The sequence below is a fragment of the Musca vetustissima genome, unplaced genomic scaffold (genome assembly GCF_032173495.1).
Source record: "Musca vetustissima isolate MV318-11 ecotype Yass unplaced genomic scaffold, APGP_CSIRO_Mvet_v1 utg356129, whole genome shotgun sequence".
In the NCBI taxonomy this organism is placed as follows: Eukaryota; Metazoa; Arthropoda; class Insecta; order Diptera; family Muscidae; genus Musca; species Musca vetustissima.
Genome location: NW_026881828.1, coordinates 16,132 through 22,164, shown reverse-complemented (window position 1 = coordinate 22,164; position 6,033 = coordinate 16,132). Strand labels below are relative to the sequence as shown.

General features: G+C 37.0%; 1 pseudogene; it reads right to left on the bottom strand.

Moving 5' to 3' along the window:
• Nucleotides 1-1,029: 1,029 nt before the first annotated feature.
• LOC133327852 (large ribosomal subunit protein P1-like) lies at nucleotides 1,030-1,275 on the bottom strand (annotated as a pseudogene).
• Nucleotides 1,276-6,033: the final 4,758 nt, after the last annotated feature.

Genomic DNA, 6,033 nt, shown 5'->3' with positions numbered 1-6,033 from the left:
AAAGTGAATCGACTTAGATCAATCTATAAGCATGTCATTTGTCTGTTAAAATGGGACAAATGTATGTAAACCGACTTGAAGCAAATATCAATAGGACATCCGTTGGGCTATGCCTGTTCTTCTAGAAAACGGAACTACGTTATTGTCTGCTCAATTTTGTACGTTGTGAAAAATTGTCTGTCAATCTGATAAAGATGAAGATCTTGATGCACCATTTACTTAAAATCGAACGAAAATATATATGGAATCTATATCTATATATTAGGTTATACTAATTTCAGTACAATTTGTTCCTACCAGCCATATATTGGTTCCTAAGGGAGCTATATATAAATCTCAACCGATTTTCACGAAACATGGCACACATCATTCCGGACTAAATTTAGTACGCTATGCAATATTAGAACTTTAGTACATTAACTACTTTAAATCGGACGAAAATATTTATATCTAGATCTGAACCGATTTTCACGAAATACAGCACACATCATACCAGCATCAATTCAGTATGCTATGCCAAATTTCGTGCAAATCAAAAGATTTATAGGGACTTTGGTGCACCATTTGCATTAAATCGGACAAACATATATATGAGAGCTATATCTAAATCTGGACCGATTTTCACGAAACTTGGCAAACATCACTTTAGACTCAATTCAGTACGTTATGCCAAATTTCGTGCAAATCGAAAGATATATAAGGGCTTTGGTGCACCATTTGCATTAAATCGGACGAACATATATATGGGAGCTATATCTAAATCTGAACCGATTTTTGCCACTTTCAAAAGGGATCGTCTTTGGGCCAAATAAATAAGCTGTGCCAAATTTCATCCAATTTGGATTATAAATGAGACCTGTACTTTGTTATACCCTACACTACTATGTTGTCGGGGTATTATAGCTTTGTGCAGCCCCAAAAGTTTGTAACGCCGCGAAATATCGGTCCTAGACCCACCTTTAAGTATACCGATCTCGTTGTTTTTGTTGATGGTGGTAAAAACAAAACAAACCATTTTTGTCGTCCAGTTTAATCGAAGAGAGCAAAGCCCATATCGTCATCGGACTCTTCGGGTTATTCTTCCTTCTTCTTCTCTTCCTTCTTGGCTTCAGCAGCAGCTGGGGCAGCACCGCCGTCGGCGGGAGCAGCAGCAGCTGGGGCAGCGGCAGCACCGGATCCGATGGCGGTGATCAAATCCTTAACATTGACACCTTCCAAAGCCGTGGCGAACAAACCGGGCCAGTAAGGTTCAACATCAACGTTGGCGGCCTTCATATCTCGACTAGCTGAGCCGATCTAGACATGTGTGTCCGTCCGTCTGTCCATTATAATTTGTAAACACGATACAGGTCACAGTTATGGACCAATCTTCACGAAATTTTGCATGTAGGATGGGTTCTGGCCAATGAAGACCCCTATTGTTTTTGAGAAAGATCGATTAATATTTAGGTGATGAAATGGACCAAATACTAAATTTTTGTCGGTTTTTCTGGTCGCTCCAGAGGCCGCAATAATAGCCCAAACATCGTGAAATTTTCCATGGAGGAGGGAATCAGGCCAAAGAATAAGCATGCCTGTTTTATAAAGATCGGTCAATATTTAGCGGGTCAAATGGACCCTGACTTTTGTGTGAAAAATTACAACATTTTTATTCTATAGCGTATATATTTATCCCTGAAGGACATAGACCCGAGAAGTTTATATGATATCCAAGAGGAGTGGTTGACCATTAAATTAATAACAAATATATTTTTGTATTTTCTCGGATGTTGGAGTTACACCTAAATATTTACAGGTATATCCGTATTCGTATATTATTTAGTAACCCATTATCACTCTAGAGAGCGGAACTACAGGGCTGATCGCTTTGAAATGTTCCATGAGGATCCAGGTATGGTCAAGGACAACGCCTATAATTTTCGGTGATGAAAAACTTAATTTTTTTTGTTATTATCGAGTCGATCTATAGACCACAAATGAAAGCCGAACATCACAACACAACCCACGGGGAAGGGAATCTGAACAATAGCTGTACTGAATACTTGTAATATTCGGAAAATATGTCAGTGTGAGGAAGAGGTGCTGTTTACCACTAATCGGGCAAGAGGGTGCAAATATAACGAAATATTGCCCAGGCTCGGAATATACATCCGCAGAAAATTTGAGTTCCGTGGTAGTTGTGTAGGGTATCGTATGGTCGGCCCCGTCCGACTATACTGCTCCGCTCATTGGTTTACAATTTAACACCAACAGACGGACGGACATGCATAAATCGACTCAGAAAGTGATTCTATGCATATTCTCAAAAGGAACCATTGTTCTATCTCGTTTCCTTTTGCCTCTTACAAACATATGCTCAAAGACATAATACCCTGTACCACAGTATGGTGAAGGGTATAAAAATTGTCTCAATCCGACATATATTAGGAGTTTTGTGCACCATTTCGTTAAATTTCGACGAAAATATATATATCTACATACCAAACGCCAAGTTTCTAGCGTTAGCCGTTTCATCTGGGCGTTGTTGATCATTCAGTCGCAAGTCCTATACATATATATATATATATATATGAACATCTGTACTTGTATGCACTTAATTCCATGAAGTAACAACACATCAATTTTCCAACTGGTCCTTGTACGCCACTCAAAGAGGAATCTTTTGCCAACAGGCTACTGCTGCTGATGCTTCGGCAAGTGAACAATTAAAGGACTGCTTTCCACCAACGCATTGTAATTAAGAAAATTGTTTTAACAATGGCCAAGAGTTCATTGAATATTCTTCCATTGATGCCTTTTGTGTTTCCATGAATATCCAACTGGCTGGCTAGTTGTTGTTGTCGTTGTTTTCTTATTATTGTTTCATTTTATTTTTCAATTTTATTTCGCTTACTTTTTACTAAAGCCAACAAATAGCCGTCCTTCAGAACATAATTGTTGTTAATAAAATATATTTTCTTAAAACAAACAGCGAATTGACACCCCCTCGAAAAAGTGCAGAGTTCAGAGGCCAACCAATCGAAATGAAACAACAGATGGATATATGGATTGTAGGTTGGATGGCTGGCTGACTGTTTGTTGTTGACCAAAAGTGGAAATGTGACAATATGTAATTCCAAGTAATTGTCATTTTGCGGAATCCTTAATGATGCCCTTTTCGAACCGACACTTTGTGACAAAATGTCAATTAAAATAATTTTCTCCAATGATTATGTGTGTGTATATGTGAGTATGAGTGTCTGAATGGAAAATGGAAATGCTAATGGCCGAATATACGACATTGGGTATGAGAACCAATCATTATCTTCTTCGTGCATGCCTTCGAACTAACCCCCAGGTCAATCATTAATTCATTCCGACATTTGGTAAGGGTCGTGATTAAAATAACACTGATATCAATTTGTTGACATATTTAATTATGCTAATTTTGCAACTAATGAACTTTGGTTGCTGGTTGCTCCTCCACCACACATCATTTGCTAATTCAAGGCATGGACAGGCGTTCGCTTTGTATTTGTAATTATGGCCGGAATATGTGCGTATAAAGTTTTGATAATATGTTAACGTATGTAGCAAACACTTTGAATTAACATCGGCGTCGTCGTCAAAGAGAATAAATTTTAATTAAACCCACATTAACACACGCCGACTACAAGTGTTGGGATAATGGGGATTATTTGAATTCTTAAAGGCATTTTAATTGTTAGTTTACTTCCGTTATGATTGCCTTTTTTCTTTCAACAATCAAGCGACAAAGAGTGTGAGAGGGCAGAAGAAAAATGTGTCTATGCTGAAATATGAATAATTAAACTATTTTTTATTACACACCACATTGAGGATAACATGATTTTAAATTTATATGTAACATATAACATGGAAGGTACTATTTATAGTCTAATTAAAAGAAGTTGCTACATACAGACACAAAGGTTGCGAATTATAAAAACCCTTACTGTTATCTATATATATATATATATATATATAACCAGTAAGGAAAGTAGTAAAGTCGGGCTGGGCCGACTATATGATACCCTTCACCACTTTGGGGATATTCTACATATGTATCTTTACAGATGTCGTCTTTTCGAAAGAACATTGACATGAAATTGAACGAACATAAAAATGCGATCTTTATCTATAAGTTCACTGTTTAAAATGTAATATCAATCAAGCACCCATTGATTATTTGGTTTACAATCAACATGAATAGGTCGAAATTATATATGGAAGCTATGCTATATCTAAATCTGAACCGATTTCAAGGAAACTTACCCGAGATTAATTTATATTAATTTCAGTACGTTTTGCCAATAGGCCTAGCTATGGGTCCTTAGTACACCATTTACTTAAAATCGGGCGAAAGTACATATAGGAACTATATGTAAACCTGAACCAATTTCAAGAAAACTTGACACACGAAAAGTTATAGTAACTTCAGTACTTTGTGCAAAATTGTGTGCGGGTCGGCCAATCTTTGGTTCTTTAGTGCACATTAAATCGGACGAAAATATATATGGGAGCTATACCTAAATCTGAACCGATTTTTCCCAATTTCAATAGGGTTCGTCCTTGGGCCAAATTATTGACATATGCCAAATTTCATCTAAATCGGATCATAAATGCGACCTGTACTTTGTTCACAAAAATACATAGACGGACAGACGGACGGACTGACGGACATGCATAAATCGACTCAGAAAGTGATTCTATGCATATTCTCAAAAGCAACCATGTGTCTATCTCGTTTCCTTTTGCCTGTTACAAACATATGCACAAAGACATAATACCCTGTACCACAGTGTGGTGAAGGGTATAAAAATGGAGGCAAAAAAATGTATACTAAAGCATCAATTGAGAACCGCTGGACCGATTTGACTCAAAATTCCTTTCAGTTGTCGGTAATTACCGTGGGAAGGTTTTTATGAAAGAACATTTTAAAAAAAATCCGCCAAAATTTTACAAAAATTATTTTTTAAAAACGGCTGGACCGATGTGACTTACAATTTCTGTTAGTAGTCTGTAATTGAAGTGGAAAGGTTTTAATGAAATAACATTTTGAGAAAAATGCGCGAAAATGTTGCAAAATATATTTTGAAAGATATTAGCATTTCCACACATTTTATATCGAACCTTTATGGTTTCATCTCTTCGTAGTTCTTGTTGGACATATTTTGGTCGAAAATGAGCAGCGTATATCTTTAAGTAATTATCAATTATGGAAAATTCTCAAAATATATTAATTATACCCTACACAACTATGTTGTCAGGGTATTATAACTTTCTGCAGCCCCAAGAATTTATAACGCCGCGAAATATTGGTCCAAGACCCACCTTTTAGTATACCGATTGTCATATCTCGACTAGCTGAGTCGGTCAAGTCCGTGTCTGTCCGTCTGCCAATTATAATTTGTAAACACGGGCCACGGTTATGGACCAATCGTCACGAAATTTTGCATGTAGAATCGGTTCTTGCCAATAAAGACCCCTATTGTTTTAGGAAAAGATCGGTTAATATTTAGGGGATGAAATGGACCAAAAACTTTATCTTTGTCTGATTTTCTGGTCGCTTCAGAGGCCGCAATTATGGCCCAAACATCGCGAATTTTTGCATGGAGAAGGAGATCGGGCCAAAGAATAATCATGCCTGTTTTGATAAAGATCGGTCAATATTTAGCGGGTCAAATGGACCCTGACTTTTGTGTGAAAAATGACAAAATTTGTGTTCTATGGCGTCAATACTTGCCCCTGAAGGACCTAGACCCGAAAAGTTGATAGTATGTTCAAGAGGAGTGGTTGACCTTTAAATTGATACCAATTATTCGGTTGTACTCCGATGTGGGAGTTACACTTAAATATTTACAGGTGCTTACGTATTCAGACATTATTTAGTAACCCAAAACCACACTAGAGGGCGGAAATATAGCACTGATCGCTTTGAAAATTTCCATGAGATTCCAGTTATGGTCAAGGACAACGCATATAATTTTCGGTTATGATCATATAATAATTTTGGGATGAAGTGGATCGAAAACT